Raw genomic sequence first — 25,896 nt, 5'->3', positions numbered from 1 at the left:
CAGAGGTCACAGTCGTGAGTGACTGTCTTCTAGTGGTCAGTGTCAATAACCGCCATCTTGATATCTTAATTACAGGTGTCTTGAATTGGAGCTAAGGGCACCCAACTGGTTGTGATCCAGTGACCAATTCGCTATACAGAAGGTCTTTGCGCTTACTGCTGCCATCAAACGACCCAAAATATGCTCAGCTAAAGTTGTAACATCAATAGCGTAAAATACACTTTATTCGTAAAATATCTGAAGGAACAGTACAAACATTTCAAAATGGCCGTCACACAAACTTCAATAATATTCAGGTTCTCTACAGCATGTTGCACTCTGAGGTGCTTTAATACAATCAAAGAAATGCTACAGACATTTAAAAATGGCCATTACAAATGGTACAAAGGTATTTCAGTTTCTATATAGATTAAGCTGCACTCTGAGAGCTTCCATACAATTGTGATACATGTAATATTCACTGTGTACATTCAATGTGAGTTGTACAGCCCAAGGGGGTTCTATTCAATTCCCCTCCCCGCAGTTCACTATGGTTGAAAGATCTTAGACAGCGAACTTCCCCCATTGCACCTCTGCAACGGCTGCACCAAGCTTTAGTACATCTCTCAGCACTTAGTCCTGGGCTTTGGATATGCCAGTCTGTGACACTCGGTCAGGGACAACTCATTGCGCCGGAAGATCAACATGTTTCAGGCAGATCAAAGAGCATCTTTCACCAGTTGATGATCCTCCAGCAACAGCTGACATCTGTCTTGATCTGCATCTCTGGGTACACCCTTGAGTCCTGCGTCACGGAGCTGCTCAGGATGAACCTCAACACAAACAACCTCATCTCTTTCCAGACCATCTTTACAAAGGCAAACTCGTGGAGGTGGACAATGGTCTCTTCCCCACCACAGTCACCTCAAGGATAACATGCAAATGTGGTGAAAGTTTAGACGTGTAGGAAAGATCTGAGGGGGGTTGCGGGGGGGGGGCCCGGGGGCATTTCTCACCACCAGCCAAGCTAGGTCTCGGTGGTTGTTTTAAAGTTCTGGCAATGAGGCATTCTGCCAAATGACCTTGACAGTCTTCTCCTGGATCCGCCATTTTCTTTTCCCAAAGGGCCTCAAGGATATTCCCTGCTGATCACTGCCTGATAGACTTGTGGTTTCTCTACATATATTTTTACATGGGGCACAGGCGGTACGGCACAGTTCAACTACTTGGAGCGTTCCACGGCAGCGTGGCTAGACCCATCCTTTGCAATATTGGGGACAGGTAGAACCTCAGCACCTACTGACATTGCGAACAGAGGATCTATGCACAGCTTGATGCAGCTACACAAAGGTGGCCATCAGGATTAGGGTGATGTGGGCACACTTTTTCCCTCCTTTATCTAGAGGTTAGTACATCGCCTCCCTTCCAATACAATCCATTTTTTTAACCCCCGGATGAAGTGGAAAATGGTACAAGTGATTGCCACAGCACAGGGTGAGGAATGGGCCAGGCCTGCGCCACATAAGGCAACAGAAAAAGGCCTTGCAACTGCTGACCAGGTTCTTACCTGCAATGCAGAGGAAGCATCGCTCCCAATTACCACGAATACTGTGCAAGTTTTCACTTGATTGAATTGATGGGCGAACATTGCAGTCCGAGTGTCAAAAATGTATTCTTTCTTTACAGGTCAGCAAGTTGCCAACATGTGGAAAGCTATTTTGTATCTTATTATAGCAGAAAGATCTGTCATTTGAAAATAACATTTGGGGATTGAGATGTTTCAGATTTCTCTCTGAACTTTCAGATATGCTTAAAATGTAGATTGCAAATGTATTTGCATGACTGAAATTGCTTTTGAAAAACAGACCCGTATTGTAATAGTATAGCCTCACTGTATTGAAAAGCTACAGGTAGTTCTTGGCATCTCACAGATTTGATGAAGCTACTTGTCAAAACCCTCCCCGCAATTAAATATGAAGCAATACGCTCAAACTCCATATATGACTCCGAGCAAACCAATATCCACAAATGTTACTTTGCTCAATCTGTTATTTACTTTGAACAAAAAAACTGCTGACAGTACAGTTTGACTATTATGTCCATCTGCCTGAATCCCCCACGCACACCCTCTCACAAACCCGTCCACCTCAGTGATCTAGCTTTTAGATGTCAGATATTAATTCCACAGAGGTGACTGCACATCAGACAGAAAAATGGGGTAATATATGCATTGCAGCAAGCATAGGTTTTGTAAAAAAAATAGTCCTGCTTATCTTCCAGTAATAGTTCATTTTGCTGTCTACGATGGAAGAACAAGATAACGTGCATGATTGCTGAAAAAAGAGGCATGTCGAAGTTTTTTGTCTTGTATTTATCAGAACACTTTGCAAGAATATCAGTATGAGGGGAAAACAACAATTTATATATCTGAGAAGAGAATGCTGATTTGTTGGCAAGAAGGAAACAACAAAATCTGCGATTGCAGATTCACATGATTCAGCTGTTGTAATGCATCTAGTCACACTACAGCTTTATACATCTGCAGGACAAGTAGAAATGCTGGAATCATCAGATGGGCCAAATTTTTGGCCAAATGATGACGCCGACTTAAACGCCGGAGTGGTGTACGTCGACGGGCTTCCTGGCCCAGCAATTCTCCCTTTTTTAGGGGTCTAGCACGGCGCCAGAGTGCTGCGTGCTGCTCCGGCGCCGAAAGGCAGCCCTGCACGTCTGGCGTGTGTCCGCGCATGCCCGCCACAGCTGTCTCTACGCCGGCACATGCGCGTGGTTGGCATCTCTGCGCTAGCGTGGAGCAACATGTCGGAGACCTAACAGTGGGCGAGTGCGGAAACAGGTAGGCCCCCTCCAGATCGCGGCCGCCTGCCGATCGGAAGCCCCGATCGGGGGCCTGGACCCCGTGGAGGTCCCCTCAGGGTCAGATCCCCCTAACCCCCCACCAGGACGTCCACAGCGGCCACGGGTCCGAGCTCCCGCCGGGTGGTACTAGGCTTGAACTACGCTGGCGGGACTCGGTGGGAGTTCGGCCCATTGCCCGAGGAGAATCGCCATGGGGGCCTATTTCCGCGGCCCCCGACCAGCGCCGCGGCGACCGGAGAATCGACGGCCCGGTGTCGTGGCGTTGCGTGAATTTCCTGTCGATTCTCCGACCCATCATGCGCTTGGAGAATCTCGACCCATATGTTGTTGTCGCATCACAGATATCTTCAGAGAATCTTGCACTCTCTGTTTCACTGTCAGGAAATTGTAATGGTCTCAGCTTTCTCTCCTGCTTGGAAAGAGGGAACACTGAAATGTATCATAAAGTAATAGACATTTCAAATTATTAAGTTATTTTGCTCTCGCCCACAATTACTTCCAGATTATTTTGTGATGGTGCATTTTATTGGTTATCTTTTGGGACCATTTTAATGAAATGTGAGACATTTTAGTGTAGATTTATACTGCAGGGGTAATCTTTTGCCTGTGTACCTAAGCAGGAACCCTCACCAGCCAGGATTATGGGGTGAGAAAATTACTCATAAATGTATTGTTGATACAAAGCAATATGCATTGATACCAACGCTGTGTTGGGCAAACCCCTTAGTTAAGGCCTAACTTGATTTAGGAACAAAGGATAGTGAAATTTCAGCCCCCAGAGATTCCTGTTCTACTTTATTCCAGCATCACATTGAACTAATTTACACTACAATAATGGTGTCGGTGTGAAGTTTGCTTCACTGCAATCCTGCTTACATTTTAAATGCATCCTTTTTAGTGATGTTTTGAAAGTCAGATAAAAGCCTAATTTCAGTAAAAGAAATTGCTTTGTTTTAGTGACTTGTACGTAAGTGCCTGTATTATCACAGAGAGTCTATTCAAATCCACCCATAGTCAAAGAGAAGCAGGTTTTCTTTGCTGCTGTCAATGATCAGTAAACTAAAACAGTCTATTAATAGGGATGGAGTAATAGACAATGACTAGCTACTAGGGGTTGGGGGGTGTGGGGCAGTGGGAGGTGATAAGTTGAAAGTACAGAAGATCGTTCCAGAGAAAGCCACAAAGATGAAAAGCAGTCTTCATTCAAGCTTCGATTTTGTTTTACCATCATGTCTTTTGTCCCTATCCGAATTAGCTAGTTAGCAATTCTAATAGATGGGCCTGTGAAAACCAATAAACTTCAGTCGCTTGAGGGTCTGAGTGAGTAGGCCATTTTACATTCATATTCTGAAAAAAGAAGGGGGTGTGTGCAACCACTAGACTGGAGAATGAGCAAACACTCTTGGGAAGAGAACTCTGCATTCAGTGAGGTTTAAAGTTTTTTTTTATTAAGAGGAATGTCATCATCATTAACAAACTCTGGAAAGAGGTTGGAGAGAGAGACGTTTCCAGCAAATACACACTGTAAACATTGAGGACAATTGCTATTTGTCACAGCCTCCGAACAGGAATGATTTCTGTTTGTTTGAGGCATGATTACTTATTCATTGTCTACTTCAGTGTCTAATGGCTCCAACAGAGTATTGTGTCTGAGATATTTAAACAACACTAATTGTACTCAATTATCCTGTAATAGGACCTGGTTGTCTTTACCAGGCCAGTGTTAGCCAAGCTCTATAGGATCAATCAAAATCTATATTCATCAATGTGTTCCATTGGATCTTCTATTTATTCTTTACGGTACTGTACTGAATGAACCTGTTAGTTCACAGAGAGAAAACTGAGTTTAATAATCAGTCTCGTCAATACTGTTCATTACATTTGATAGCACTGAATGCAAGACAGATAATAACAGTCCACACATAGCTGGTTTAATCTTTTCAGTTAATGTTAGGGACAGACATTTTGATACAGTCAGATCTTGGGCTGGATTTTCTGGTCCGCCAGTCGCGTTTTCCAGAGCAGTGCCCTCTCGCCAGCAACAGGATTCTCCGTTCCTGCACCGGCCAATGGGGTTTCCCATTGTGGCCACTCCACACCGTCAGGAAACTTGCGAGCCTCGGTGTGCTGCCGGCAGACTGGAGGATCCTGCCAACGGAGAATTCCGCTGCTTGTGTTTTGTTTCATTTGGAGTATCCACATTTTGGGTTTAAATCTATAATTTTAGCTTCACTAAATTGGGTATTTTTGTGGGTAAATCCTCCACTGAAATGGAACGTAGCTAACCTTTACACCGTCAGTGCATACACACACACTCACCTGGACCTGTATGCATACAAACCTGGGGCAGGATTCTCCATTCCCCGACGCCGATTTCGTAATCGCCGATCAGGCAGAGAATCCCTTTTGACGGCGAAATCGGGGGCGGCGCTTTGTTTCTTCCGCACTTTGTCCTTGCACTCTGATTTTGTTGATGGCAAGACTCACTGTACTACTCAACTCAATCATTAGCAAGACCTCAAAGTGGACCCATTTCAGATGGTCCTCAGGTTCCCCCACCACAGAGTTGGCAGAATCAAAACTCCTCTTGTCCTCCCTTTATGATGTTCAAACTTGAGGCAGCCTTCACTAATAGGCTCTCCCAGCTTTCGCAACTGTTGTAAAAGTATATTCTAAACAGAAATATAGTCACAGTCCTTTGTCCTAGATCTAATCTGTGAACGTTCTGAAAGTTTATTTTTATGCTTGTCCCCCTGAGTGTTGCAGTTTCCTTATAGTTTATGTTCACTATGAGCTGAAGTGATCTTGCCCTGTCAGTCTGCCATTCCTGCATTTAACTCATTATCAAGAAGGCCGCCCAACAGAGCTTTTTTCATTTGCAGTTACGTGCAGAAAATTCAAAATACGACGGATAAGGATGGACATTGACATCTTGGCTCTCCCTCACTTCACACTGCAAGTTTTAGGATGGCCTAAAGTGCTCCATCTTGTGGTCAGTCTGATGAAATTTGACCATCGAGTGTCATCAGGCTTTGAATAACAGACAAGACTGAAATCCAAACTCAGCTTTGTGAAGTCTTCACAAAATCTGCAGCTCTAGATTCCACTGTTTTGACGTTATATTTTACCATTAAAACAGTGAAGTGGGCAAAAAGGTCAAAAAGTAAGGTAAAGGGTGCTAGCCACCATAAAATGTTGTAACAATTATTTGCAATTTGATAACGGGCAGCGATTATCAGCTGGATCATTTAACCCTTTCAGTTTATTCATAGTTATGTTTCAGCAACAATGAGGCCTTGTTTCTTCCTTCTTTTCCATACCAACTGGCCTCATCTGCTTCACCAGTTAAAGAGATGTTAAGATGTATTCTCCGCATGTAGTTCAATCTTGTTGGTCTGCATGCATTAATTTTGTTAACCAGAGATTTTAATTTGCTGGTTTTAAGGTTTGGAGATACCATGCCCCTCCATTCGGCACCAGTGACATACTTTGTTCTATATACTCTGGCAGAATGAATGACCTAGGTAATCCTTTAAAAGAGAACAATGTGCAGCAGACTGTTTTTGAGTATGTATTAAAGGAGGGAGGGAGTTGATATTTATTTCCGCCTTGCAGAATCTGCTCCATAGAAAATGAAAATTTGGTCATTGCATGGAAACAACACATTAAAGTTCCCACATGTCGAGCACATTTTCCCACCGTCCAGTTTTGATGCAGGGGACCTGTAATCTCTAAGAAATCCATTATTCCAGCTTTTGTAAGTGTATACTAAACATTTCATAAAGGAGCGCAATTACAATGCAGTAACTCACAAATCATGACATTCATTATTCGGCAGCACTTTTATTGTTGGGCAGCACATTGATGTGGCTCCATTAGTAGCAATGTGTTAGAAATGAATCATTGTTAAATTGCACTGTAAGTGGGATTTGGTAATACTTTTTTGTCAGTACACATGGTGTTGTAGATCCATAGCTAACAATGCAATTACACAAACATCAATAACTTCCCAATTGCATTGTTATTCACAAGATAACATATTGCCATTTTAACTAATGTTATAAATTACTTCTGCTGACACCAGCATAGAAAATGCTAAAGTGCTTGTTGTCTAACTTCTAAGTGCTGTATAAAGAGTGAACAGTGATAATGGGTTAGAATAAGTGCCAATTTGGCTCAGTAATCCAGTTTTGTCAACAAGACAATTGTATGCCCTACCTTTCTCTGGCTTTTCCTTCCATTCCCCCACGTCCGACCTTCACCCCAAAACTTTGCAGTACAGCATTAAAAATTCATTGGAATGGCAGATGTCGTCAACACTGGAAGATATGGCAGATTTAACCAATATTGATTTTTAAAAATTCTTTCATGGGATGTGGACATCACTGGCATTTATTCCCGGGTCTGAAGGGTGGGGAGAGGACTGTAAGAGGATGGGTTGACTGGGGGAGGAGAGTGTGTGATGAGGGTTTAGACTTGGGCCGTACGGTAGCACAGTCGTTAGCACTGTTCCTTCACCGTGCCAGGATCTCAGGTTCTCTTCCTGCTTGGGTCACTGTCTGTGCGGAGTCGGCACGATCTTCCCATGGCTGTGTGTGTTTCCTCCGGGTGCTCCGGTTTCCTTCCACATGTCCTGAGAGACTTGCTGGTTAGGTGAATCGGACATTGTGAATTCCCCCTCTGTGGCAGAATGTAGCGACTAGGGGATTTTCACAGTAACTTCATTGCAGTGTTAATGTAAGCCTACTTGTGACAATATTAAAGATTATTACTATTATTGTTGCCCATGAAGGGGGCATTTATGAGTCAACCGTATTGGCGTGGATCTAGAGTCACATGTTCCCTAAAAAGGACATTAGTGAACCACATGGGTTTTACGACAATCCCCAATGATTTCATGAAATGAAATGAAATGAAAATGAAAATTGCTTATTGTCACGAGTAGGCTTCAATGAAGTTACTGTGAAAAGCCCCTAGTCGCCACATTCCGGCGCCTGTCCGGGGAGGCTGGTACGGGAATCGAACCGTGCTGCTGGCCTGCTTGGTCCGTTTTAAAAGCCAGCGATTTAGCCCAGTGAGCTAAACCAGCTGAACGTTAGACTTTTAATTCCAGGTTATTTTATTCAATTCAAATTGCACCATCTGCTGAGGTGGGATTCGTACACGGGCTGCCAGTGCATTACCCTGGGTCTTTGAATTACAAGTCCAGTGACGATACCGTTACACCACTGCCTCCCAACAAGGGAAACGGTTGGCATAATGTTGGAAAATTCTAAAACAAAAGAAGAAGGTGAATAAATGGCAGACTTGAAAAGCTTAACATTTCATTTAAAAAAAACCTTTGAAATCCTTCTTAAAAACATACTCACTTTTACATGTTACAGTGAAAAAGGTGTCAGGTTCCAGTCTCAATGTCCGCCAATAGAGTAGACCACCGTTCATGCCTGACAGCATGAACATGACAATCAACAGTGACAGGCTGAATTTATACAAGATCTTTAATGTAGTAGAACATTCCCAGGAACGTCATCGGACAAAAGAAAATGGCCCTGAGCCAAAAACGATGTTAGGATGGCTGACTGATAGCTTGATCAAAGGGGTAGGTTATAATGGGAGTCACAAATCAGGAGAGAGAGAGAAAGAGAGATGAGCCTGAAGGAGAGAATTTCAAAACTGAAAGCTTTAGCAACTGATGTAATGGCTACCAATGTTGGGATGGCGGGAGTGGAGGATGGACAAGCACCGCAGTAATGATAGAAACCAAAGTGTAGGAACTGGCACCAAGATTGGTGGCTGAGTTGTTTGAAAAAGTAATAATGGAAGTTAATATTTCATCTGCAATGTCAAATGGTTGTCATATTACATCCTGCAAACCATTTGTCACCTTCAATGGACTCATTAGGCGGAATCTTCAGGTCCCACCAGCAGTGGGAAACTTGGTGGACGGTGGAACATAACTTGCCATGAGGCCAAAAATCAGCTTTGTGATCTTGGGATGAACTTCAGGAATTAAGATCTTGGAACTTTGAAGGCAGATTAACGAACAATATTGGGAAGCTTTTTTGCAAGTTATGTGTGCTCATTAAAAGGCCAGCTTGCGTGGGTTTCGCCCCCACAACCCAAAGATGTGCAGGGTAGGTGGATTGGCCACGCTAAATTGCCCCTTAATTGGAAAAAATTAATTTATTTTTAAAAAATAAGTCCAGCTTGCTCGAATTAATTTCTCCTGCCAAGTTAGGTTCCCCACCAGCAAGAAATGTAACATTCGCTTTTCTTCCACGGTTAAGGGTAGACTTCTTCCACGGTTAAGGGTGAGTTGCCACTGCATTGCCCTCCTCAGGGATCATCTCTAAATGCCGGCCGATGCTTGAGACTGGGTGGGGGCAGTGCAGGTTATGTGGAGGATGGCCATGGGAAGGGAGGAAGGGATAGCGGGGAAGGGGAGTGCAATGGCCGGGCATAGGTGGAAGGGATAAGGCAGGTTCATGGTGCGTCAATCCCATGATGTGACACCAACTTCCTGCCAGCCCCCGCTGTGAAAATCAGCGAGCTCCTCGCAGATGCATATACAATGAACCCAAGATCGCTCATACAATCGAAAAGGACAAATGAAGTTATTTTATGCTGGGTATGGGAAACAGTCAACACAAATCACTGATCTGGATTATGGCACTTCTCACAAAGTCAATCAGTGCCTCTAACTTGATTGTAAGTGTCACAATGCAACCGTTACTCCTCGCTCCCTATCAGATTTATATGGCTTGGATTTCTTATCACTATCACAAGCAAAATAGAAATTTGGACTCTTGTCAATTTTTCAGTTTGGCTCTTGAATTGGATTTTGCTCTGATTCAGCCAGCTTCGACTTAGATTCAGTGAAGTGATGTTAGCAAATCTGATGTGGATAATACTTTATTGATGAGATGTACGTGCAGTTATACACGCAAGCTTTCCAAGCCTCAACCTGCCCTTTTTTTTTTAAGGAGGGCCTTGCATTAAAAGGAAGCTTGGATTTGAAAGATTTGACAACACTGAAATTCTATCGCTAATTTCCAATATAAATAAAACTAAAAGGATTACATTTCATTCCTGAAAAGAACTTTTTAGATTATTGGAGCCCACCTTAACTACTCAAAAAAAAGCATTAAGCACATCGTTGGAAGTGTTTCAACATGCTGCAAATACTGTAATTTAGTGAAAATCTGATGAGGTAGCACTAACAAAACAGAAAACAGAATGATAAGACAGGATGAAGTGTATGGAAATCCATGTTTTGCCCTTTCGTGCAGAATGGTTGTGAATGGGGATTTTCTCACTCAGGGTTCTCTGACCCCCCCCCCGCCGGGTCGGAGAATCGCCGAGGGGCGGCGTGAATCCCGCCCCCGCCGGCCACCGAATTCTCCAGCACCGGAGATTCGGCGGGGCGAGAATCGCGCCGTGCCTTTCAGCGGCCGCTCGCAGGCCAAAGTCCCGCTGGTTCTTTGCCAGTCCCGCCGGCGTAAATTTGACTAGGTCCCTTACCGGTGGGACTGGCGGACCGGGCTGGCTCCGGGGTCCTGGGGGGGGCGCGGAGCGATCTGGCCCCAGGGGGTGCCCCCACGGTGGCCTGGCCCGCGATCAGGGCCCACCGATCCGCGGGTGGGCCTGTGCCGTGGGGGCACTCTTTTCCTATGCGTCGGCCATGTAAGCCTCCGCGATGGCCGATGCATAGGTGAACCCCCCTGCTCATGCGCTGGGATGATGTCAGCAGCCGCTGACGCTTCCGTGCGTGCGCGGACCTGCGCCGGCCGGCGGAGTCCCTTCGGCCCCGGCTGGCGTGGCGCCAAAGGCCTTCCACGCCGGCCGATGGGGCGCAAACCACTCCGGCGCCGGCCTAGACCCTAAAGTTGCGAAGGATTCCTAACCTTTGGGGCGGTCCGACGCCGGAGTGGTTCACGCCAATCCATCCTGCCGGGACCCCCCGCCCCGCGGGTACAGGAGAATCCCACCCATAATTTTGACTTCTTGACCGTGACAAAGCCAAAAATGAGGTTCACAGTCACACCTTTAGCAGTTTTCAAATGTATTGTTATGACAGCTATATTTCAGAATTTAAGAATGTGTCCATATTTACTTGTGAATGAGTTGCTTCCATCCTGCGAGAAATCCTAATGACGATGTATTGTAAAGTTGTTGCTATGTGTCCCCTGAGACGAGGACGACGCCTGCCAGGCATCATAATTCCCCGCAGCAGTTTGTGCGGTCAGTTTCTGACTGTATTGTGTCTTGTTGGGTGAGGGGCTGCCACATAGCAAGATTTACAGCAGGTTTCTCCCATGCACTGATGTCGATTTATCTCATTTTCAATCAGTCTTTCAGAGTGTCCTTAAAACATATTCTCTGCCCTCTTTGAGATCAGGTGCCCTCTTTAAGCTGTGTAGAGAGGGTTTGTCATTCGGCATGCTGGTGCAGGTGTCTAGATAAACAGAGCTGAATTAATGGGCGCGATTCTCCGATGTCACGTCGGTTCGGAGAATAGCATGCCGTGCCGTTTTTTTCCCGCGACGCAGGTCCGACGCGCTCCCGCTATTCTCCCAACCGGCCAAATGTCCGTAATCGGGTTCCGCGCGCAGAACCACGGAGAGTCACCAGACGGAGCCAAAATTGCGATTCTGCGGCACCCCCGCTATTCTCCGGCCCGGATGGGCCGAAGTCCCGACGTCGTGACGCCATATCAAGGTGTCGCCATTCACACCTGCTTTTAAAAGTCGCCAGCCAGTCGTGCTGGCTGACGAGCAGTGAGGAGGTGAGCGGACCGTCCCGGAGTCTCCGCAAACTGGGGAAGGCATCCCCGAGAACGCAGCGGCCAGTGGGTGGGGGGAGAGGGAGAGGGAGGGTGTAGTGGGAGGGGGGAGAGAGAGAGGGAATGTGTAGTGGGAGGGGGGAGAGAGGGAGGGAGAAGTGGGGGGGAGAGAGAGGGAGGGAGGGTGAAGTGGGGGGGGGGAGAGAGGGAGGAAGAAGTGGGAGGGAGAAGTGGGAGGGGGAGAGAAGGAGGGAGGGAGAAGTGGGAGGGGGAGAGAGGGAGGGAGAAGCGGGAGGGGGAAGAGAGGGAGGGAGAAGTGGGAGGGGGAGAGAGAGAGGGAGGGTGAAGTGGGAGGGGGAGAGAGGGAGGGAGAAGTGGGAGGGGGAGAGAGGGAGGGAGAAGCGGGAGGGGGAAGAGAGGGAGGGAGAAGTGGGAGGGGGAGAGAGAGAGGGAGGGTGAAGTGGGAGGGGGGAGAGAGGGAGGGAGAAGTGGGAGGGGGAGAGAGGGAGGGAGAAGTGGGAGGGGGGAGAGGGAGGGAGAAGTGGGAGGGGGAGAGAGGGAGGGAGAAGTGGGAGGGGGAGAGGGAGGGAGAAGTGGGAGGGGGGAGAGAGAGGGAGGGAGGGAGAAGTGGGGGGGAGAGAGGGAGGGAGAAGTGGGAGGGGGGAGAGAGAGGGAGGGAGGGAGAAGTGGGGGGGAGAGAGGGAGGGAGAAGTGGGGGGGAGAGGGGGGTAGAGAGAAGGAGGGAGAAGTGGGAGGGGGGAGAGAGGGAGGGAGAAGTGGGGGGAGAGGAGGGAGAGAGAAGGAGGGAGAAGTAGGAGGGGTAAGAGAGGGAGGGAGAAGTGGGAGGGGTGAGAGAGGGAGGGAGAAGTGGGAGGGGGGAGAGAGTGAGGGAGAAGTGGGGGGGGGAGAGGGAGTGAGTGGAGTGGAGTGGGTCGTCCACCCCCGGATGCACCATGTCAGTCGCCCTGCCATGGCAGGACGGTCACAAGGACACGGCCGCTGGTTGCCCTGTGGCTTATGGCCACAGGACACTGACGCACCGGTGAGGAGGACGTGTTGTTAACTGCCCGTTGGACACAGAAAGTGACCAGGGGTTCATTCATAGAATTTACAGTGCAGAAGGAGGCCATTCGGCCCATCGAGTCTGCACCGGCTCTTGGAAAGAGCACCCTACCCAAGCCCATACCTCCACCCTATCCCCATAACCCAGTAACCCCACCTAACACTAAGGGCAATTTGGACCCTGAGGGCAATTTAGCATGGCCAATTCACCTAACCTGCACATCTTTGGACTGTGGGAAGAAACCGGAGCACCCGGTGGAAACACACGCACACACGGGGAGAACGTGCAGACTCCACACAGACAGTGACCCAAGCCGGGATTTGAACCTGGGACCCTGGAGCTGTGAAGCATTTGTGCTATCCACAATGCTACCGTGCTGCCCGTGAGTCTGGCCGTGGGTCAGCAGCGCGACCAGCCCACCGGGACACACAGGTATCCCGTGGCAGGTGGCTGCCAAGGTGTCGACTAACCTCCGTCTAACATGTCATTTCTCTGCCCCCCACCACCCTTCTGTAGGTCAGCAAAATGTATTCAAACAGAACAGCTATGTTCAGCGCAGTGGTTGGGGCCGCTGCACTGCAGTTGGAGATCGAGCAGCGTCCACAGCCACATCTCACAGTGGATGCAGGGCCAGCTGAGGGAGCAGAGGGAATGGCCGCGGAGTGGCCCGTCGTCGAGCAGCATGGGGGTGAGGAGGAGGAGGAGGAGGCACTGATGGTGGAGCCAAGGCGCCAAAGGCGACGACCGAGGCCTAGGGTGTACCGTGCCGGATCTCATTCCAGACAATGCCGGACATCACCTGCAGGAGGAGACTCTGGTTGAGCAGAGAGACGGTGACACATATCTGTCACCTCGTGGCGCACCTCGCCCCACGTGGAACGGGAGGAAGACAAGCGATCTCGGTTGCCGTCAAGGTGACGGTTGCACTGAACTTTTGTGCAACCGGCTCCTTCCAGTCTCCGAGCGGGGACCTCTCCGGGATCACCCAGGCATCGCTGCACAGGTGCATCCGGGATGTGACCGACGCCCTCTATGCCATCACTGCCCGCTACATCACCTTTCCCGAGGACCGAGCAAGTCAAGATTCACGAGCTCGTGGATTTGCCAACATGGCCGGGATACCGATGGTGCAGAGGGTCATTGATTGTGTTCACGTCCCCATGCGCCCGCCTGCAGGCGACAGGGAGGTGTTCACAAACAGGAGCGGGATATACTCCATAAATATCCAGGTGGCATGCGACCCCCACATGAAGATCATGCACGTATGTGCTAGGTTCCCTGGAAGTGTGCACGATGCGTACATTCTTGCGCAGTCGTTCATCCCTGCTCTATTTGAGGGACGGCCCCCCCCGGCTGAGGGGCTGGTTGCTGGGCGACAGGGGTTATCCACCGAGGTCGTGGCTGATGACGCCCATACGGAGGCCTCAGACCAACACGGAGACCCTCGACAATGAGGCCCATGCAGCAACCAGGGGTGTGGTGGAGCACTGCTTTGGTCTCCTGAAAATGAGATTCAGGTGCCTGGACCGCTCCGGAGGTGCCCTGCAATACCAGCCTGAGAGGGTCGCTCGCATTGTCGTGGTCTGCTCTGCGCTGCACAACATAGCGATGCAGAGGGGAGATGCCCTGGTGGAGGAGGTGGAGGGAGAAGCCACTGGCAGTGGTGCCAACACGGAGGAGGAGGAGGAGGAGGAGCAGGAGGAGGTGGAGGAGGAGGTTGGTGGAGTGTCGGGCGCAGCACGCAGACAGGACCCGGGTGCTGGTAATCTCCAGGAGGCGGCACGATGGCACCGGCGAGGACAGCGGGCACGCGACGCCTTGGTGGCAGCAAGATTCACGCGCCACACGCGACGTCACCGCTGAACACCAACACAACCACCTGCATCGCTAGTCGCACAGACGGTCAACCCACAACTCCCCCCCCCCCCCCCCCCCCCCGCCCCCTCCCCACACCCCCGCTCTGCGTACACTGCTCCAGTTCTACATCAGCCTTACCACTAGGGCCAGACTGTATGGCACGACATTGATGGCTGTGTCAGCGGGTGTGATCAGTGCCATGTGGAATGATGACTGCCCGCTCTGCGATGAGCTGTGAGCTCAGAATCGTTAGACAAAGTCTGACTCATGGCAATAGCTGAACCATCCATCTTGGTGGTCGCTGAGTTCGTCAGGGACACTCAATCACGTGCCCGCGTGGGGTAGCTGTGGGAGGAGGTGGGGGGGAGAGGAACTGCACACCCGGCCCCGAAGTTTCACCGCTCATCAACTCCAGCGACCCTCGTTCACCATCACGATCCCCGTGGCAACGGAAAAATCACACAGTCTTACAAGTTAGGTGCAACAGTGAGTTTAATGGTTCTCAGTATGTGTAGATGCCCTAGCCGCTGCAACTAAACTGTGCCCTTCACCCGTGTCAACTTACTATGTGTCCCTCTTCGTTGCCTTACGGGCCCTACCACTACGTCTAAGTGAATCCCCAGATGATACAGCAGGAGTGGAGGTGGACTGCTGAGAATCACCACCTGCGACATGTCTCCCCGTCGGCACCCGTTTCCTAGGGCGACCTGGCCTTGATGGGCCAGGCTGCTCCGCGGGCATTTCGGATGACGTGATGCCACCCTGCTCTGCCCGCTGCCCACCCGATGCACCAGGGATTGGACGGGGGGAGGCCGAGCGTTCAGGGACGTCCCGTGATGGAGTTAATAGGACGGGCCCCAGAACCTCCTCCTCCCTCGGGGAGCCCCGTGACCCCCGGGCCTCACTGTGGGACAGAGGTGCAAGCGGGGAGGTGCCCCGTCACCCCACCGCCACCTGGCGCTGCCAGTCCTGGAGGCCTGCAACCGTATCGACCAGGGTCCGAAGGTTCGCTGAGACGGAGTCGAAGGAGTGAGACATTCCCGCCAGGGACTGTGTGACCTCAACCTGTGTGTGTGCGACGCCATCCAGCACATGTATCAGGCGGTCGATGCTCTCCGTGACTGACTGCTGGGACTGTGCCATGGCGTGCTGGGACTGTGCCATGGGCTGCTGGGACTGTGCCATGGCGTGCTGGGACTGTGCCATGGCCTGCTGGGACTGTGCCAGGGCCCGTAGCGTGCCGGCAATGTCGTGCTGGCTCTGGCCCCGGTGCATTGCTGCCTGTGAGAGGGCAGCCCTCTCCAGGGCCATGGATGACGCGTGCACATTAAGCCCAATGCCTTGCAGAACCTGACCCATGGCCGAAACCATTTCCCCCATTGCCTCGACCGCGGATGCCACCCGTGCGGTGTCGGCCTGGGTGGCTGCCATGAGCGGACCACTCTCTGCTCCTGGACGCGGTTTGACTCCTCTAACTGCGTCTGCAGCTGCTGGAAGGCAGCCCTCATCCCGTCATTGTGTCCCTGGGTTTCAAAATGCATCGGCTGTGTGGGTGGGTCAAGTAAATCCAGGAACCCGGGAAACGCATGGGAGCCAGCTGGATGCTGGGCCTAGGCTGCCCTCCGACAGGCCAGCCCCTCGGCTGCTCCGACCTCCACCTGCTGTACCGGCAGCTGTGTGGTGCACACCAGACCGTGACCCAGAAGCCTCATCACTTAATTGGCCAACCGAGAGGAGTGTCTCTGGGATGGTGGATGGTGTGGGAGATAGCAGTGCCGCAAGCTCTAGGTCCTCGTCTGTCATTATATCCGCAGTGTCATCGTCCCAGTTATATCCGGCCACAGGGCGCATGCGGCCCATGTCTTCTTCTCCCTCATTTGAGTCTGCTGACTGTGTCGCCATGTGTGTGTCCTGCTCGACGGTCTCAGGTTGGGAGGATGGCACTCCTTGCTGACCTCCTGCCACCCTCTGGCGTGCGGCCCTGGGTGCGGTGGTGGTGGCAGATGTCCGGCTGGGTGTGGCAGCAGGCGGCCCTGGGTGCGGTGGTGGTGGATGTTCGGCTGGGTGTGGCAGCAGACGGCCCTGGATGTTCGGCAGCACGCCCTAGGGAACAGAATAAAACGGGGTTATTTAGACACGCTCGGCCGGGCGTTGGATGGTCCAATGGGCTGAGTGTGAGGGGAGAGAGGATAGGGGGGTCCAGTGGGCTGAGTGTGAGGGGAGAGAGGATGGGGGGTCCAGTGGGCTGAGTGTGAGGGGAGAGAGGATGGGGGGTCCAGTGGGCTGAGTGTGAGGGGAGAGAGGATGGGGGGATGCCCTCTTCTAGGACAGATGATGCCCCTCAGTCGCTCCACCTCATCGAGGAGGGTCTCGAGGTCAGTCTCTCCGAACCTCGGGGCGGCCCTCCATGGCTCCGTCATCTTCTCTCCCTCTGTTGATTTCATCACTCGCACCTTTTTACGACGCGGAGCGGCGTCATTCTTCTGTCATTCGGGCGTCACTCGCTTCTGGCGTCATCACCCACGTAGTTCCCGCGGCCCCGCTCCTAGCCCATTTCTGGGGCCTGAATCGCTCGTGAACGGGGCCGTGGGGAGCCGTCATGAAACTCGGCCGAGTTCACAACGGCCTTCCCGATTTATTGCGGGAGCGGAGAATTCCGCCCCATGTGTTTTGGATTGACATATATGATGTAGCCAGTGTGTGATAGAACGGTCAGCTGAAGACCGGATCAGTGAAGGCTGGGATTGCAGTTTGGATGGGACACGGCAGAAACAGAGGTTGTATTAGACACCACGGTGAGCAACACAGGGTAGATGATGTTGTGGTCCAAGAGTGAACAGGGTGATGTAAGTACTATTCAGCAGATATTAGCAGGGTTTGGTGGGTGGTATGTGATAGATGGAGCCAATGAAGGAGAGAAGCAGTACATCTTGCATTGAGTTGATGTGATTTCATAAATGTTTCAAGGATTAGTGGATATGATGAGCAATGCCAGGTGAATTGAGTCAGTGTGGAAAGGAGTGAAGAGAACATGATGGATGAGGGCACTGGGATTAATTGGAGGTTCACTATATTGAGTAAATCTGTATTTTGTCTTCAATAACTGTGGAATACATTGGCAGCCTGAGAATGTAAAAAGCACTGTACAATTGACGTCTTTCTTTTTTTCTCCACCTGGGCCACTTTTCTTTCGTTAGGTACTAAGGCAAAAGTCCACCTTTGAAGAATCATCATTCAGTGGCTGGGTGAAGCCAACAAAAAATATATAGAGGTTGGGATTTAACCCATTTTACCTCTAGTCTGGGCTCAATATGTTCTTCCCTTCTCCCCTGAAGGCATTACTTCACACTGTATTCCAGAAAGGCTGACATTCCTATGATCCTTTACCCTGCTCGCCACTCTTCATGTGGGTAAACCTGGACAATGAGTATCACTACCATGGTGGGAACTGATGCTATGTCCAATCTTTTCCGTATTCCACAATCCCACAAGTGCTTTGCAGAAGCACTAAGGAACCTTGGATGATCCCGGTGTTCAAGGAGACAGAGGTCAATCCTGGCGCCCCAGTAGGTGGTGAGGCACCTTGGTGTTCTGGTGCACGCATCACAAATAGTAAGTTTGCAGATACAACAGTAATTAAGGGAATTAAGAGGGCCTGTGCCATGGGGGGCACTTCTTACTTCCCCACCTGCCCCTGTAGGGCTCTGCCGTGGCCGGCGTGAAGAAGACACCCCCCTTGCACATGCGCCAGAATACGCTGGCTGGTCTGCGCATGCGCTAAGTCGCGCAGTCCCTTCGGCCCCAGCTGGCACGGCGCCAACCCCTCCACCGCCGGCCTAACTCCCGGAAGTGCAGAGAATTCTGTAACTTCCCGTCGTCCTGACGCCGGAGTGGTTCACGCCGTTTTTGTCGCCGGCGTCGGGCCATCGCGCAGATTCGGGAGAATCCCGCCCCCGTTGTATAGTGTTCCGTGCCTGCTGTCTAACTGTTTTTACCTTTCATCAATAAACCCCTTGTACCCACTGGAAGTGGCAGTGTGTGTCACACTGGTGACGAGGCAAAGAAAGATTTTGATCGCAACCGACATCTGTTGTGAATCGAGGGGGGAGATGGAAGGAGCAGTTGAGAAAACAAAAAGCATCAGCAAGAGTCCAAAGATATGCAGGTTAGGTGCATTGGCCATGCTAAATTGCCCCTCCGTGCCCAGGGGTGTGCAGGCTAGGTTACGGAGGTGTGAGGGGGAGTGAATCTAGGTTGAATGCTCTTTTGGAGGGTCGGTGCAGACTTGATGGGCCAAATGGCCTCCTTTTGCACTGTAGAGGCTCTATGGGGTTCAATGAGTCAGAATCATTTAAAACCAAGAGTGGAAATATCGATCATTGGGAAACTATACCCTTTTGACCTCCAAAGTTATGCGTTTAACTCTGCGGAGAGGGACCATGAAGAGTCTGTCTCAGCTTTCATAACCAGGTTTCACCAGCTTGCTGAGCACTGCGAGTTTTGGACTGTCATTAGCGACATGTTGCACAACCAGTTGGTTTGTGCGATTGATAACATTAATATCCAGAAGAGGCGGCTGGCGGAGATGCCAATTATGTCGGAAAAAACAATTGAGATAGCTCAGGCGATGGGGTGCACAGCAAAAGGTGCCACTGAGCTTCAAAGCGTGGTTGAAGTGGGAGTTAACCAAGTATGGGACAGTGCAGCCACATGGTTTATAGCAGCATCAACAGGCACAGTTCAAAGCCAGACAGAGACCTCGGAACAGAACCGGAACCCAGGGAGTGGGAAAGAATCGGGTGTCAAACCAAATCCGAGGGGGACTGCTAACGTTGAGGTGGAGACCATCCCCAGGAGACCTGCCATGTTCGGGAATTCGACTGCAACCAAAGGCAGCAATTCAAGCATATTGCCGCGCAAGGCAAAATGCACCACTGCAGGAAAACCAACAGCAGCAGTCCATAGTGCCACTGAACATAGATCATAGATCATATAATTTCTAGTGCAGGAGGAGGCCATTCGGCCCATCGAGTCTGCACCGGCCCATGGAAAGATCACCCTATCTAAACCCACATCTTCACCCTATTCCTGTAACCCAGTAACCCCATCTAACCCACTAAGGGCAATTTAGCATGGCCAGTCCACCTAACCTGCACGTCTTTGGACTGTGGGAGGAAACCGGAGCACCCGGAGGAAACCCACGCAGACACGGGGAGAACGTGCAGACGCTGCACAGACAGGGACCCAAGCCAGGAATCGAACCTGGGTTCCTGGCGCTGTGAAGCAACAGTGCTAATCACTGTGCTTCTGTGTACCAGGGTCCACATGGATTATGCGGGCCATTCCTGGGCAAGATATTTTTGGTGCTGGTAGATGTCCACTCGAAGTGGCAGTACAGGGGATGTGGATCCCCAACTCTGGAGCAACGGTAGAGGCTCTGCACTCAGTGTTTGCCATTCATGGACTTCTTGAGGCAATAATCTCGGACGACGGTAACCCCGTCACCAGCAATGATATACAGTGTAAATGGCATACAACACATGAAGATAGCCTTCTATCACCCAACATCGAACAGTTTGGCTGAACGGACATTCAAACTTTCAAGAATACCGTGAAACAGCAGTCAGATAAACCACTTCACCAGAAGTTGGTTCATCTTTTGCTGTTGTACAACTCAACTTCTCATAGAACCACCACAGGGGTCACACCAGCTGAGCTGCTCAGGGGCTGTTGGTTGAAAACCAGGTTGGATCTTGTATTTTCAAATTTGACAGTGAGGGTGGAGGCACGTCAGGCCTCCCAGATGAGTCAGTGATCAGAGCAAAGAGGTGACAGTTCATTCCAGGTGGAAGGTCTGGTTTGCCTTTGTTATAATAATGGGTTGTGGCTGAATCAGGGCCGGTGGCTTGTGTGGTTGATGTTAAGGGAACACCATCAAGAAGGACATCGACTACCTGGGCAGTCGAGGAGTGGTGATGCCAAATATGGAGCCAACCAGTCCAGTGAGCACTTGCACACTCCTGTAATAACTTGGTTCAGTCAAGAGGAGCCAGGGACTCCCGATTTTGTTCAACCAGCTGCGTCTGTCGAGGCCGGTGAGGCTAATTCGCCTGTCGATGAAGTGGTCCTGTCTGCAATGGTGCCTCACGGATGTTCGATCTGGCTTTGGGTCACTGTCCGTGTGGAGTTTGCACATTCTCCCTGTGTTTCCTTGGTTTTGCCCCCACAACCCAAAGATGTGCAGGATAGGTGGACTGGCCATGCTAAATTGCCCCTTAATTGGAAAAAATGAATTGGGTACTCTAAATTTAAAAAAAATAAGAAGTGATCCTGCCTGAGGAGGTATCGACTGTGGACCACTCGATCGCCAAATGAGCGCTGAGCCTGTGGCTGGGCATAGGAGATACGGGAGTACCAGGAGGGTTCCAAACCAATTGACTTTTTGATGGGCTTTCTTTCCTCAGCTGTCCCTGTTAACAATTGTAACTTTTGTACATAGTTTTGGGGAAGTCCCTTGAACTTAAAGGGGGGGGGGGATATGGTAGCTTGGCCCTATTAAGGGAGCGAGCTCCACTGACAATGTGATTGGCTCGGGGCCAATCATGTGGGAGGGCGTGCACCCCAGCCAATGGGGAGTTTGCATGGGGCCCTGTGAACAGGAGCCCAGGCAGTATGGATCAGGGAACTGAAGAGTAAAGACCAGGGGCGGGATTCTCTAAGCCTCTGTGCCAAAACTGCCATCGGCGTGGGGGTGGAAAATGGGCGTCAAACCTGAGATCGGGTCCAACGCCGCTCCCGCGATTCTCCGGTCCCCAGGGAATCACCACCAATCGCACGCGCGCGGACGACATGGCACCAGTCGGGGGCCATTGAAAGAGGACCCGTGGTGATTCACCGACTGCAGCTGGCCAAGTTCCCAACGGTGTAGTTCTCTCATGGTGCCGCCAGTCGGCAACTCGGCATGGCAGCTGCGGGCTCAGTCCATGGCCACCCTGGTTGGGGGCAGGGAGATCCTTCACCGAGGTGGGGGGGCCTCCAGGACGGCCAGGCTACCGATTGGGAGACACCGATCCGTGAGCACGCACGATCTCTGGGCGGCCTATCTTCTTGGTGCCGGTCCGCGGTGTGGGTCCGCCATTTTGCGCGGGGCAGCCAAAACATACCGCCCACTGCGTGCATGCTTGGACCCCCAAATGGATGTGCAGGGCCCCGTATCAGCAGCTAGAGCTGTGAGGACGACTCCGGGGCCCTGCTATCCACCGCCAGGTAGGAGAATCATTCTGGACTTTCTTCAGGAAAGTCTGGAGTGATTCGCCCACGTAATTGGAGAATCCTGCCCCAGTTATATTGAGTTCTGTGCTTGTTATCTTACTGCCTCTGCCTTTCATCAATAACCCCTTGTTAACAATTGGAAGTGCCAGTGTATGTATTGTGCCATCACAGAACGGAATCCTCAAACAATATACAAAATAATATTGTAAAATAAGACAACAGCATATACGGATAGTGATATAACATTTCAGGAATGAACCTTGAACTTCTCCCACCTACTACATTTCTCAGGACCTGGTACCCACCATCTGTTTCCCTCTCTATCGCCAATTTGCTCCACATTGTCCACAGAATCCTTACAATGCAGAAAGGAGGCCTTTCGGCCCATCGGTTCTGAATCTGAAAGAGCACCCCTAGCCAGGCCCACTTCCCCCACCCTATCCCCAAGACTGCACCTAACCTGCACGAAGAGACAATTTAACATGGCCAATCCACCTAACCTGCATGTATTTGGACTTTGAACTTTGTTGACTCCGGTACGAGGGAGAGCATTTTCCACAACCTCTAGCATATTTCCTGTGCGGAAATGCATCCTGTTTGATCAAGCTTTTGGAAGAATACAGGGCACAAGTGGAACTGTTCCATGAAAGAGTTAAATGCCAAGTCTGAAGCGTGACTGCTTTGGGAATTGAGTGGACATTTTCTGAATTTTCGAATTAGGTTCCGGCTTTCTGTGAGGCAGACATTGTGAAATGAATGCTAAATCCATGGAGTATTGGCTCTCCAGATTTCTAGCATGATATATGCATGATTGAGACACACCTGCCACCAAAGAAAATAAAACATAATATAATGAGCAGACTTGACATTAGATCTTGGAAATAATCAAAATGTTGCTTCCAGTGGGATTTGGATTGAAATGTTTGTAACAGCCAGATACACAGTCCATGCAGAGACATGGTTCAGACCTTTTTGACTCCTCTGGGTTGCCTTACAAGATTAGGACTCTGTAGCAAACATTTAACATGTGCGTTTAATCTGTAGAGTTTTAGTAAATATTCCTTCTTTGTTTAAAGATAAATTAAAAAGCATGTCTTTTCCAGGTTATTTTTAAAAAAGGAAATCTAGTAGTCGTGAGATTGTGTGCAGTACATGTATTTTAATTTTGTATTTGATATAAGCAACAAAACCCCCTCAAATACCTCATGAAAATATCTGATTACAATTTTTTTAAAACGTGACTGTTGAATGTCATCTGTTTGATCAGCCCCTTCTCCAAACAAGGCTTTGATGGCAGTGTTTACAACAGACAAACAGTTCACATGCAATATAGCAAATAGAAAATAGAAGCTATAACAGCACATACCATTCATTTAGTTTTTTTTCTTAATTCTGAGTTCCGAAAAAGAAACAGGAAATAAGAAATGAACGCCAACTCCAGCGTATGTGTAAATAGGATCATTGTGTCAAACAGACTTAGGAATTTAAAAGAAAGGGATCCCAGGCTATTTGGGGCGACAAAATGGGTGTTACATCTTTAATTTTGGGTGAAACAGAACACTGCAGTGAGAAAGAGTCTTTTACTATCAGCAGGAAGCCTTCAGCGTACATGGACACAAAACTCAATCAGAGTGATACAGGGTGACCAACAAGCAGAAACTCCATCTTCAATGGAATTTAGGGAAAATGTTAAAATACGAGAGAGAAAATGGGTTTAAAAATGCAAATTCTGTAATTTCTTTACGTGTGTAGGTCAGGGTTTGTCTATTGCTTTTGGAAGAGACTGTAGTTGAGACAGAAGCTTTGTGTCCTATTCAGTGGAATGAAAGGGCCCAAGAGTCCGAATGGAGGGAACAAACTTTTGAGGGTCAGTGCGGTCAGGCCTGTATAAATGTGTCGTATTGTTTGTATTAAGGAGATGCTCCCAGCAGGGAGTCCCTGGACCACAGCACACAACATTCAAGCAGTATTTGTTCAACACTCTAACACGTAAAGTGTAGTTGGTTAAATTATAAACTGTTAATAAAGGAAAATATTCAACATGAGGGCTTTGCAGACATATTTGACAAGGCAAAATGTCAGTAATGGCTGTTTTTAAAAAAATATACAATATACACACACGTTAAATGCAGTGTGGTTAAAAAAAGGAAATAAAAACTTACCAGGAATGACAAAAGGCACCACATTCCATTGGAAAAAAGACAATCTGGGTCATTGACGCTGAGAATGGAAACAGTCTTCACATAATGTTTGAAAACAGCCCTTTGTTTGCCTGAAGCTGGCACAAGCTTCGAGCTGTGGCCCTTCCTTCATCTGACAATTCATTGTGTTTTTATTTTCGAGCCATTGATGAAAAGGGAATGCTGTTCGGTGTTTCAGAAAGGGAGATGGGCAAACATGAAATCAAAGTGGAAAAGCTGCACAAAAGCGGAAAATAAAGATAATTCGTTAGCCGTGTCCCCCTGCAAATCACGAGCAAAAAAAAAAAACGAGTGCCGTAAGGGTTCCCGAAGTTTAAAAAAGTATCTGTTGATGAAAGAACAAGCGTTTTGTTTTGGAAAGTCCGGGTTCTGTTGAGGAATGAAGCTGTTAAAGAAGGAAGCGCAGCCGATTGAAAATATTTGATTGGACAATTTACCAGCACTGAACAGATCATTGTTTGGCCAAATTATAGCTTTATCGCATTTGAGCAAGGGGTTTCATCCCCCTTGAATTGCCTTTTCCCCATACTGCCAGATCATTCCCTCGAGGTAGCTAATTCTTAAATGGTTGTGAAATGACATCATTTCAATTATCCGTTTCATCTGAATGATTCCATGACTGGTGTCATATGTGTGGTCAGACTCTTGAGCTTCTCGTGGAGAAATCACCTGCGCTATTAACTCTTGGTGGTATCAGATTATATTGAAGAACTGATTGCTCGAGAGGCAGCTTTGGCTTCAGGGTGAAAATGTTCCCCTGTTCTTTGATTTCCGTCAATGTGTTCTTATTTTTTGTTGCTGTAAGCTAAACATGTCTCAGCAGCGAATTCTTTTGCAAGTTAAGATATGCAGCAGACGACAAAATCGGATTTTTAAAAAAATGTCACCGTATTTGCTGCTCCTTCAGGGGATACCACATGCTTGAGTCTGAAGCATTGAACGTTTGAGCATTGGAGGAAGATTTGCTCTGCTCAATACACTGGCAGGTTGAATGGTACGATCTCCATGCACCACTGGGTCACAAAAATCATGGGAATAAAGTCCAACTTCAGCAGGACTGCAAATGTGACAGTGGTGGATTGGCATCCCGTATTAATCCTCTTCCACCAAAATTAATGGAAGGGAAAATTAGGTGGGTTGTATAGTCAGTGGCCAAATGGCTAACACCACTTTGAATCCCTGCTAAATTTGAATTTCAACTCCACAGGTAACTGTGAACTTATAAGAGCTTCCAGTTGCTATGTGCAGTGACAGTGTATATTTATTCTTAAGAATTGCATTCCACTTAAATATGTCAGTTGTGGCTCAGTGCACAATGATCTTGTCACTGAGTCAGAAGGTTATGGATTAGAGACTTGAACACAGCACTCTACGCTGATAGTCAGGAGTACTGTACTGTCGGCAGTTCAGTCTCTTGGATGAGAGTTTATAAAAAGTCCCGTCTGCTCTGTCAGGTCATCATAAAAGATCCCACAACACTACACTATTTTGATGAAGAATGCGGAGCTACACCATTGGGTGCGATTTAACAGGAAAAAAGTCCCGTTTCAGGCACGTTTAGCAGGGCATTACTCGGCGCCTGCAGCTATCAAACAGGACTCTTTTTAGGGGCCTCTCCAAGCACCCTGGGGCCTCCGATGGCATGGGAGATCACCCCCCCCCCCCAAAAGATGCCATTATGCCAAGTCTACGTTTGTGTGGGCTAATACGAAATGGCACCATGGCAAAGTCTTCCAGCATGGGCCCAGTGAGGGCGAGACCCAGATTCCGACGTCTCGTGTGATCTCGTTCGATTTTGCGAGGCTTTCCGTGTGTGGCAAATCTCACGCGAGAGCTTTCACGAGATTTACTGGCCTTGTCGCTTC

The 25,896-nt window shown here is 49.3% G+C and overlaps 1 long non-coding RNA gene across 1 annotated transcript; it reads right to left on the bottom strand.

The window, feature by feature from the left end:
* Nucleotides 1-244: 244 nt before the first annotated feature.
* Nucleotides 245-24,374, bottom strand: LOC119953765. The gene is made up of 3 exons (XR_005458096.1): nucleotides 23,993-24,374; nucleotides 7,075-7,175; nucleotides 245-3,265 (listed from the first exon to the last, which is right to left on the bottom strand). It is a non-coding gene; the product is annotated as an uncharacterized LOC119953765 (long non-coding RNA).
* Between the last annotated feature and the right edge of the window lie 1,522 nt (nucleotides 24,375-25,896).

This window comes from Scyliorhinus canicula, chromosome 18 (genome assembly GCF_902713615.1).
Source record: "Scyliorhinus canicula chromosome 18, sScyCan1.1, whole genome shotgun sequence".
Lineage (NCBI taxonomy): Eukaryota > Metazoa > Chordata > Chondrichthyes > Carcharhiniformes > Scyliorhinidae > Scyliorhinus > Scyliorhinus canicula.
This window is presented reverse-complemented; position numbering and strand designations above follow the sequence as displayed.